Here is a 12167-nt window from a genome sequence, read left to right as displayed (position 1 = left end):
CATCCTCATCACCGGCGCGCAAGTCGCCCAATGTGGCGTCGACTTGCACTTGGTGGCCGAACTTCCCCAGATGGGGCCTCCCGGCCAACGATGATTTACTAGACAATCACGTTTAACGACTACTGCAGAAGTTTATTTGTAACACACATTGAACGAATTTTCACAACAAGCCATCACGGCACACATTCCCTCAATGAAAATCTTAATGACTTTGATAGGTTCTCCTTCTTTTGTATGAGACACAATACTTGTCTCATCTTCATGACTTCAAACCACATCATCATCAGACACATGAACTCAACTGTAAAAATTAACTTCAACACCTTTTCGTTTTTCTCCTCGACGTTTGATAATCCCTGAGTTAACTCTTCTGCTGATTCACTTCTTCGCCTATCAATCTCTATTTAACCCTCTCAAAATATTTACAATCATCTAACTTCCTGTAACTCATCAATTCTGGCGGGAATTGTACCAATAGAACTCTGTTCGGTATTAACTACCAATCACACAACGGAAAAACTCAACTCGTCATACTTCTTAACTGTTTAATCTCTCCTCAGAAGTAAACTTTAGTTAGTCAGAATGCTTCTTTAAATCTTGTAATGGTGTGGTACGATTTGAATTCTGTTCCTTAATTCGAATAACTAATTACTGGCAAGCTAACCTCTCAAGTTTCTCTGATAAATCTGTTTTAATCCTCACACATTCTTCCCTTAAATTTTGAAAATCAGTTTGTAACTTTCTAATTAATTCATTAACAACTAATTCTCAGTGAACCAGGTCTTTTTCAGTAGTAGCAAGTTTGTCTTCTATGACAAAAATCTTCGCATCAATTTTGTATGCAGTTTGTGTTTTAATTGCATACCCAATTAAGTAAATTCCCAATAACTTCTTCACTAATTAGTTCACACCTTTGTTGTAAGTTTGTTCTAAGTCATGTATTTCTCCTTGTAAGTAATAATATTAGCATCAAACTCCCCTGCACTTTGTGGCGTCGGCGTCTCCTTAGAGTTGACACGACTCAGTGGTGATGGTTGTCCTAGTCGGTATGACGTGGAACGGCATCCGTCGCTCACGACGACGCTACCCTATAACTAGTAGAAAAATACGGACTCCTCAAGTGGTTTGGTCATATTTCAGATACCGTCTTTCGTGATTAATGTCAATATTTCGATAGAGCAGCACGTCAGAATGTGTAAGCCGCTCTTCCTTCTTCACTGATAAACGCGGCAATTGCACCACTCGGTGATGCGATGACTCCCTTGACCTGAAATGATGACCAACAGTTTTCTTTTGTTGTGAGTCCGCGACAGACTTTCAGCTTGCGTGAACTGGCTAACTGTAGTTCTTCTTTTTATTATACCCTGTTAGATAATGGTTGTTGAATATTAATAATACAAAGTCTTGAATCTTCAATTCACATTATGGAATTGCGAGGATGTTAAGTTAATAAATTGTTGTTCAGTTGTCAAGACGTCTCTACGTAGCGTGTTCAATAACTACACGACGTAATTCCAGAGATAAAATATACTTAAGCAATGTTCAGAAAACGTCGTAATCTTGGGACAAATCGATGACTGTTTACTGTTAAATAACCATGAAGTCACTTTTCACTTCATAATATGCTAATAGTCAATGAATTGACACTAATACACATGTTAATGTCTATTCAATTACGTAGGCGACACGATGAATTAAATTTTTAATCTAATTTTATTGTTCCTTGTAATTAATTGTACCTACGCTGAGCACGCACACCGAATTCTCACTCAGGGAATTGCTTTCGTTTGCATCAGTAATCCTGTCGTTGACGACAACTTCTAACAACTCGAAGCAATTGTACGTTCTTCGACGTTGCGTTTGTCTCTTACCTACTCGAGACTAACAAATGTTTTTCTGTCGGCGATCTTTCTTTTTTAATGTCCTTGAATGTTCGTGCTTATTCAGTATCACGAAGGCTAAGTTCCATCACAAATCTCACACGATTTAATTTCGTCGCGAATCTCCTTATTCTGTCATCTTGTTAACGGTAAAGATGACATTGCTTTAGTATGACTTCTGAATAATAATTCAGTCTATATCACAAAACTCTCAAACTTCTGATTATCTTAAAACAATCTAGTAGTGCTTACATGCATGCTACTATCGCAATAGTAGTAGAGAGCGACTAGATAGCAACTGAAGCTAACATATCCATTTCCGCGTTACATTGTAGTCACATCGAACTTCCTTTTCGATGCGGCTACAATTCTCTTCTATGGTAAATGTTATCTTTGGCCAATTTATCATCTGGGCTTTAATCTTCGTCATTAATTAGTTTTCAATTCCTTCTTTGATGTTTTTGTTGCGCATCCTATCATATTCTTTCATTCAGTCTCTACTTCATGATTATTCACATGACATTCCTGTTGATCAAATTATCACAAGTGTAAATTTTGTCGTCAGTAGCTGCTTTCACTGTCAGGATGACTAACTTTCCTACTTCCTTTACAACAAAGCATTGTTTATTAGGTTTTCTGTAATTGGGGTGTTATAACTTGCTTCTATTCCCTCCTCTAATTTATCATCAAATCCCTTTAATCAGCTTCGTTTGTCTTACAAATACTTAGTTAAGTTATTTTTGTTGTTCTTATTACAAGTTCCCTGTTCCTCTTAAGTAATTTTGCACTAATCTGATTATCTGCTCTTAAAATGTACTGTGTTATTAGTTTCTAAGTTTTCCGATTGAACTTATTGATCCACAACAAAAGATTTAGGAGTGCAGTTGCGTCAACCACTTATGTAGTATGCTTTTTGATCTACATCTACATCTACATACATACTCTGCAAACCACCACATGATGCGTGGCAGAGGATACCCTGTGCCACTCCAGTCCTTCCCATTCCAGTTCCACTCGCAAATAGGGCGCGGGAAAAACGTCCTTCTATGTAAATCCTTATGAGCCCCAATTTCTCCCATCTATGGTCCTAATTCGAAATGTATGTTGCCGTCAGTAGAATCATTCTGCACTCAGCTTTATCGTTCTCTAAATTATCTGAATAGTGTTCCTCAAAAAGAACGTCGCTTCCCGTCAAGGGATCCCCATTTGAGTTCCAGAAGCATCTCCATAATACTAGCGTACTAGTGTCCCGTATCGTCTCCTTTATAGACGAACTACACTTTCTTAAAATTGTCCCAAAAAACCAGAGTCGACCATTCGCCTTCCCTACTACAATGTTTACATGCTTGCTCCAAGTCACATCGGACGTGACTGCGTTGAGCACCACACTATTAATGCTCTATTCGAGAATTACGTGTTTGTTTCTCCTACTCACCTGCAGTATAAACATAGAGCTAGCTGCCATTCATCACACCAACTAGAAATCATGTCTAAGCCATCTTGTATCCTCGTACAATCACCCAAGGACGACACCTTCAGCAGACAGCAGCACGTTTGCTGCTCACCTTGTGCACTGAATAATTTGTGTATAAAGAAATTAACAGTGGTCCTATCACTCTTCCCTGTTGAACTCCTAACGATACCCTTGTCCCTGATGAACATTCGCCGTCGAGGACAACGTACTGATTTCTGTTACGCAGGAAGTCGTCGACCCATTCACCTATCCTGAGACCTATTCCGTATGTTCGTACCTACGTTAACAGCCTGTGGTGAGGCATCGTGTCAAATGGTTTTCGAAACCTAGGAATGTGAAATTTTCCTGTTCTACAGCAGTAAAGACACTATGTGATATAAGTGCGAGCTGAATTTTGCACGACTGACGTTTTCTAAAACCGTGCTGATTCGTAGACAGACGCTTATCGGTCTCAAGGAAATTTGTTTTTTACGAAATGAAAATATGTTCAAGAATTCTTCAGCAAACTGAAATTGAGGGTATTGGTCAGTAATTTTGCAGGTACGTTCTTTTACCCTTCTTTTACCCTTCACCTGTGCTTTCTTCCAGTCGTATGGAACTTTGCACTGAGCTAGAGATCCGCGATAATGGCGAGATAAGTAACGGGCCAAGGCCGAAGGGAAATATTTGTAAAAGTTATCTGGGATTCTATCCACACATGGCGAAGTATCTTATTTCAAATCTTTCAGATGTTTCTGCACGCAATGGATGCCTATAACCATGTCCTCCACATTCGACTCTGTGCGGTAGTCAAAAGATAATATGTTTCTATGATTCTATCACGTGAACGATTTCTCAAATGTGAAATTGAGAACTTTATTTTTCCTTTTCCTATCATCTGCTACCACATCAAACTAGTCAACGTGTGACTGCATAGAGCCTAAGACACGCTTAGCGGTTTTACCGACGGGCAGAATTTTCGTAGGTTCTCGGCAACAGATTTTGCTAAGTTATGGCGGTTGAAGTTGTATGCTTCGCGTAATGATCTTGTTACAGACACACAAATCTCTACTATCTTTTGCTTTGCGTCTTTCGTGCGTTCTCTTTTGAAGTGAGAGCGCAACAGCCGATCCTTCCTCAGAATTTTCCGTATTTCGCTGTTCAAACACAGCGGGTCTTTTCGGACCTTAACTCACTTACTCGGCACATATTTCTCCAGACCATGACTTACAATCCGTTTAACTTTGCCTATAATTCCTGTACGTCCACTACAGTGGAACTAAATTATGTAAATTCAGTGTGTAAGTAGGATGCTAACAACTGCTTACCAGCTCTTTCTAGCAGATATTTTTTCCTAGACTCTTTGATTAATTTATTATATTTAATAACTATAGTTGGTATGATGACATCATGATCACTGATCCTTGTCTCTATAATGACGCCGACTATAAGGTCAAACCTGTTTTTAGGTACGAGATCTAAAATATTTCCGTTGCATCTAGGCTGTCGAAGTAACTGTTCCAGACAGTTGTCTGATAACGTGTTCAAAAGTACTTCACGAGACCGTCTGTCTGTAACCTGTGCATTTAACCTATAGACGTCTGAGTCTATACCCGATGAGTTGAAATCGCCTGCAACTAATACTTCATGATCTGGGTATTTCCGCGTTACAGACAGTAAACCCTCTTTTAATAGTGTAAAACAGTCGTCATGGAATCGGTGTCTGGTAAAAACATCCCATATTTAACTTTATTTCATCTAGATCTGTTACACATGACTCAAGAGTAATTTGAGCACAAGAAATGTCCTGAAGGGCAGCAAACTCGGGAACTCTGCTACGAACTATTCGACAGTTATCCGATAAAATAGTGAAAGTAAAAGTGTCTTACCTCTAAACGCAGTCTGAATTCGCCATCTGCTTGTTATCTGACGGGTGTTCAGCAGGGTACCTCAAACTATCGCCTAGCTTAGAAAATTCCAATGTGCACTGCACAATACTCTGGTACCCGAGCAACTGCTTTCATTCTGTAACGCACATTTCAGCTATTAAGAGGAGTCCTCTAACTCTCCACCAGATTATACAGGTCCAGAAATCTGCAGCTTAGATCGTCACAAAGTCGATGAAGCCTTTGACTGAGACCTTCCACTCGGTTCCAAAACGAAGGCCCCGATCAACTGGCCACTTACAGCTCCAACAGCCTTCTCCACTTCCACCAGCAGCCTGTGTGAACTTAGGATGGCCTCGAAATCCAAGCAACAGGCATCGTCGGAGCCGACGTGAGCCACAACTTGCAGACGAAGGCACCCTGCACGCTCGACAGTCCCACGCATCGCCTCCTCTACATCTCAGATGGGGCGAATGGCAGACATATCGAGTGCACACTTCCTTTTTCCCGGCCTTGAACGCTTTTTTCCTAGAAGCTCAATAATGCGTATAAAGTGACAAGACGCCTGACCTGTCACTTGAGAATTAGTAAATACTGTGCAAATAAGCCGCTAAGTTCCGCAGTCGATGTTAATTGACTAGCATTTGCTACATAAGTTGAAGAAATATGCACTGAAGTATCAATACCGGACTAAAGTGGCTAAACCAGGCTAGAGACAACTATATTCTCAGTCATGACAACATCGCTGGTTTCTTGATTTCAAATATCTGCCTATAACAACCCTCTTTGACTAATAGGCATAATAACTATCAAATACATTCTCGCTTCCTTGAGAAGCAGCAACTGAGATAACTGAATCAGAATGTTCTACAAGATGAGATTCTTATCTTTTCTTTCAAAACTGACCCTTCTGGTCCCTCTCCCACTAAATTTACAAGTCTCCATTATTTAATGACTATCAATAAAACTAAAAATCGAGTTGCAATCTAAAAACGAAATCATAAGACTATTAAAATCATAAAAAATTAATTACATGCTGATAACGAATTTTCAAGACATCAAGTTGCAAAAAACTCTTACAATTCCCAAATTGCTCACCGAGCGAGGTGGCACAGTGGTTAGCACACTGGACTCGCATTCGGGAGGACGACGGTTCAATCCCGTCTCCAGCCATCCTGATTTAGGTTTCCCGTGATTTCTCTAAATCGCTTCAGGCAAATGCCGGGATGGTTTCTTTGAAAGGGCACGGCCGACATCCTTCCCCATCCTTCCCCTTACCCGAGCTTGCGCTCCGTCTCTAATGACCTCGTTGTCGACGGGACGTTAAATACTAATCTCCTCTCCTCCCAAACTGCTCAATTATCCTTAAAACTTCCTAATAAGCAAAAGCAAACAATTTAATTGTGAAAAAATTGAAGAATATAGCTCAGAACCTCTCTCCAGCAAAACCAAATTACAGCAGAAAATAAAGCTATATGAAAAACTTAGAACATCTAAAACATCTTCATAGAATGGAGACAGCTAAAAATCCCCTGCAGAATTTTCAACATAAACACTGTCCATTGATACTCAAGAATCTGAATTGTTTCAATAGTTCCTCAGGCTAGAATCAACACGTCAGGTACTATGCACGTAAGTCAGAATTTAGCTCCCATCAAATATTTGCTCAGAATCTACAAATAAATAATTAACAGTCTCCAAAATTTCTCACACATCTGACAACGTCTTCCCAGTCAAGCTCCTAGCACAAGAGCGTTATGGTCCATCTGGGGGTGGTGGGTGTTGTTATCAATTCAACACCACATGTTATCAAAACTGAATGATCCATTAAATTCTGCCATTTCCTAGTCTAGAACACGATCAACTCTTCTATAAGACCACTAAAGTTCCAGACATGTATTCCTTCTCCAATAATAGAATTTTCAATCCCAAAAAAATATTTGTCACATACCCATTTATATTCTACATAACTGACATATGTTCAGTGAACCAACAACCAAACCTTGAATATAAAACACCATAAAAACAAAAGGGGATTAAGTATGAAGTTTAACATTGCAAGAACCAGCTCTCAGACACAGGACATATATTTCAAAATCCCACTAGAAAATGTTCCTCAGATTATCATAATTAAGGGTTTAACATAAGAATGTTATTCCAGGTCAAAATAATCTCACAGCCATTACTTTCCACCCTTTCCCCTTATAAACAAGCTTGTGCAACGAAAACAAGTATCACTGTACGTTTAAACTTCAGTGAGAAAGTGCTGACTATGCCACAGTTTCAAAATCTCTCATAAATTATCTGCCCTCTACTGTTTCAGTTCGCAGACTTCTTGTCATACATAATCATTTATAACCTATGGTAACGAGCTCGCCTCTCATGCAAGTGGGCCCAGGTTCGATTCTCGGCCGGGCTGGAGATTTTCTCCGCTCGGGGACTGAGTGTTGTGTTGTCGTCATCATCATTTCATCCTCATCACCGGCGCGCAAGTCACCCATTGTGGCGTCGACTGAAATAAGACTTGCGCTTGGCAGCGGAACTTCCCCGGATGGGGCCTCCCGGCCAACGATACCATGCGCTCATTACCATTCATTACGATTTATAAACTGAACTACCCTGTCCCACAGTGTTATCCCAGTTTTGGAAAGCAACTATCATTAGGTACAAAAAAAAAAAAAAAAAAAAAAAAAAAAAAGACTCTTCGGGATGCATACACGAATTTCCCAAATAGTTCTGTGTATCAACTGATTATTATTGTTTGGAGCACGTCTGAATAATTCAATGACCATCCCGCCCTGTTATACTTTTAGAACAAAGTACAGATATTCGTCGCTCATAGTGTGCACAAGCAATTTCTGATAATGAAATATATGCCAGATTGATGAATGCCGCTGTGAGTGCGGCAAAGAGGAAACAGAACTATTGTTCTTTTATCTGGGAATGGTCTGTAAAAATATAATTTGTACATGTAGCAATAGTCATTAAGTTCCATGTACAATTGCACTGATTAGCGATTACCTCTTTAATAGGTGCATAAAGCCCGAAAAGACTGCTCTTCAGGTACGATTCAATAAGGACACACATATTTATCACAACAGATGTTTTTTGGCATCTGAAATCATTTACTATTATTAGTTTAGAAGTCCACTCGAAGTGTAACTATCTTTGAAAACATGCTTGACCTCTCAGCAACAAATAATCCTGAAAATATAGGGAGCATTCTGATGGATACAGAGATTAATGACCTCTAGGTCGTTGTAATGAGACTGTTCACCACAGCATCCAAATCCAGCAAAGTAAACGCAAAGTACATCTATTTAAAAGAGCAGATAACAATTCGCTTGACGCTTTCTTATGAGACAATCTCTATTTCTACCAGACTATGTACGTAAGTGTAGACTAGATGTGGCTTGGATTCAAAGAAATAGTATCTGAGGCCCTTGAGAGATTTATACCAAATAAATTAATAAAAGATGGTGCTGATCCCCCATGGTACACAAAATAGGTCAGAACACTACGCAGAATCAACGAAAAAAACATGACAAATTTAAAACAACATAAAATTTTCAAGTTTGACGATGTTTTGCTGAAGTTCAAAACTTAGCAGGGACTTCAATGCGAGATGTTTTTAATAGCTTATATAATAAAACTCTGACTCGAAATATGACAGAAAAACCATGTAAAGTAAACCAACGGCAAGATACAATCGATACTTTCAATACGTGAAACCAGTGATAATATCACAAACGACAACGGAATTATTAAACACTTTTTACAGAAATGCCTTCCCCCAAGAAGTAAGTATTCCAAAATTGGAATGCAGAGCAATTGCCAACATGACTCACGTAGAAGTAGATACCCTCAGTGTAGGGAAGCAGTTTAGGGCTCTTAATAATGGCAACTCTTCCGGTCCAGATACCATGCCAGTTAGCTTCCTTTTAGAGTACGCTAGTAATATAGCCCCAAACCTATCAATCTTACCATGTTTCATTAAAAGTTGTGGTTCTATTGATCGGAGGGAACTCAGGCTTCCTTGGCGAAATAAACTCCTGGAAATGGAAAAAAGAACACATTGATACCGGTGTGTCAGACCCACCATACTTGCTCCGGACACTGCGAGAGGGCTGTACAAGCAATGATCACACGCACGGCACAGCGGACACACCAGGAACCGCGGTGTTGGCCGTCGAATGGCGCTAGCTGCGCAGCATTTGTGCACCGCCGCCGTCAGTGTCAACCAGTTTGCCGTGGCATACGGAGCTCCATCGCAGTCTTTAACACTGGTAGCATGCCGCCACAGCGTGGACGTGAACCGTATGTGCAGTTGACGGACTATGAGCGAGGGCGTATAGTGGGCATGCGGGAGGCCGGGTGGACGTACCGCCGAATTGCTCAACACGTGGGGCGTGAGGTCTCCACAGTACATCGATGTTGTCGCCAGTGGTCGGCGGAAGGTGCACGTGCCCGTCGACCTGGGACCGGACCGCAGCGACGCACGGATGCACGCCAAGACCGTAGGATCCTACGCAGTGCCGTAGGGGACCGCACCGCCACTTCCCAGCAAATTAGGGACACTGTTGCTCCTGGGGTATCGGCGAGGACCATTCGCAACCGTCTCCATGAAGCTGGGCTACGGTCCCGCACACCGTTAGGCCGTCTTCCGCTCACGCCCCAACATCGTGCAGCCCGCCTCCAGTGGTGTCGCGACAGGCGTGAATGGAGGGACGAATGGAGACGTGTCGTCTTCAGTGATGAGAGTCGCTTCTGCCTTGGTGCCAATGATGGTCGTATGCGTGTTTGGCGCCGTGCAGGTGAGCGCCACAATCAGGACTGCATACGACCGAGGCACACATGGCCAACACCCGGCATCATGGTGTGGGGAGCGATCTCCTACACTGCCCGTACACCACTGGTGATCGTCGAGGGGACACTGAATAGTGCACGGTACATCCAAACCGTCATCGAACCCATCGTTCTACCATTCCTAGACTGGGAAGGGAACTTGCTGTTCCCACAGGACAATGCACGTCCGCATGTATCCCGTGCCACCCAACGTGCTCTAGAAGGTGTAAGTCAACTACCCTGGCCAGCAAGATCTCCGGATCTGTCCCCCATTGAGCATGTTTGGGACTGGATGAAGCGTCGTCTCACGCGGTCTGCACGTCCAGCACGAACGCTGGTCCAACTGAGGAGCCAGGTGGAAATGGCATGGCAAGCCGTTCCACAGGACTACATCCAGCATCTCTACGATCGTCTCCATGGGAGAATAGCAGCCTGCATTGCTGCGAAAGGTGGATATACACTGTACTAGTGCCGACATTGTGCATGCTCTGTTGCCTGTGTCTATGTACCTGTGGTTCTGTCAGTGTGATCATGTGATGTATCTGACCCCAGGAATGTGTCAATAAAGTTTCCCCTTCCTGGGACAATGAATTCACGGTGTTCTTATTTCAATTTACAGGAGTGTATTAGGGTGTCTTTTTTCAAAACCATAGAACAAGTCTTTTCCTGTCATTTCAGATGTTATATCAACGTTATGCTTCAAATTATTTACTTCAGAAACATTCGAATGTTATTTTGCTCACCATCTCTGTGGTTAACCCATAAAATATATTACTGCACTTTGAAATATGTTCTTCTAATTCCCTTTCCTGTTCTTCGGAAAATATAGCCTTACGTCCAGGATTTGGTTGCTGTATAAATTCGTTCTTGTGATAGTCGTGTACAGTACTTTTTGGAACAGAGTAAGCAGCAGTTACTTCTCCTCTTTTTTTTTTTGTTATGAGTCATCAGTCTTCTGACTGGTTTGATGCTGCCAGCCTCGAATTCCTCTCCTGTGCCAACCTCTTCGTTTCAGAGTAGCACTTGCTGCTTACTGCTCAATTATTTCCTGGATTTTTTCCAACCTCTATCTTTCTCTACAGTTTTTGCCCTCTACAGCCATATAAGTCGTTCCATGATGTCATAAAAGATGTCCTGTTATTCTGTCCCTTCACCTTGTCAGTGTTTTCTACATATTCTTTCATCTCGGATTCTGCGCAGAGCCTCCTCATTCCGTACCTTATCAGTACAACATTCGTCGATAGCACCACATTTTCTCTGTTCCGGTGATCCCACAGTCCATCTTTCACTACCCTATGATGTTGTGCTCCAAACGTACAATCTCAGAGATTTCTTCCTTGAATTAGCCTATGTTTCATACTAGTAGACTTCTCTTGGCCAGGAATGCCCTTTTTGCTAGTGCTAGTACCCTTTTGATGTCTTCCTTGTCTTCCTTGCTCAGTCCGTCATTGGTTATTTTGCTGCCTAGATAGTACAATTCCTTTACTTCGAATATTTCCTGACCATTAACACTCATGATAAGTTTCTCTATTCTGCTATTTCACATTACCTTCGCCTCTCTTCGATTTACTCTAAGTCCCTATTGTTTACTCATTATGCTGTTCATTCCAATCAGCAAAGCATGTAATTCTTCTTCACTTTTACTCAGGACAGCAATGTCACCAGCGAACCGTGATATAGCAATCCTTTCATCTTTAATTTTAATCTCACTCCTGAACCTTTTTTTTATTTCCGCCGTTGCACAGTTTGAATAGTAGGCGTGAAAGACTGCATCACTGTCTCACGCTTTTCAATTCGAGCACTTCGTTCTTGATCTTCCACCCTTACTATTCCCTCTTGGCTCTTGTACATATTGTATATTACCCGTCTCTCCCTATAGCTTATCAATATTTTCCTCGGAAATTCGAACATATAGCACTATTTGGTATTGTCGAACACTTTTTCCAGATCGATAAAGCCTATGAAAGTGTCTTGCTTAAATTATCACACGCAATGTCAGAATAGCCTCTCTGTTGCCTTTACCTTTCCTAAAGCCAAACTGATCGACATCTAACACATCTTCTATTTTCTTTTCCATTATTCTGTATATTATTCTTGTCGCAA

This window comes from Schistocerca americana, chromosome 5 (assembly GCF_021461395.2).
Source record: "Schistocerca americana isolate TAMUIC-IGC-003095 chromosome 5, iqSchAmer2.1, whole genome shotgun sequence".
In the NCBI taxonomy this organism is placed as follows: domain Eukaryota; kingdom Metazoa; phylum Arthropoda; class Insecta; order Orthoptera; family Acrididae; genus Schistocerca; species Schistocerca americana.
This window is presented reverse-complemented; position numbering follows the sequence as displayed.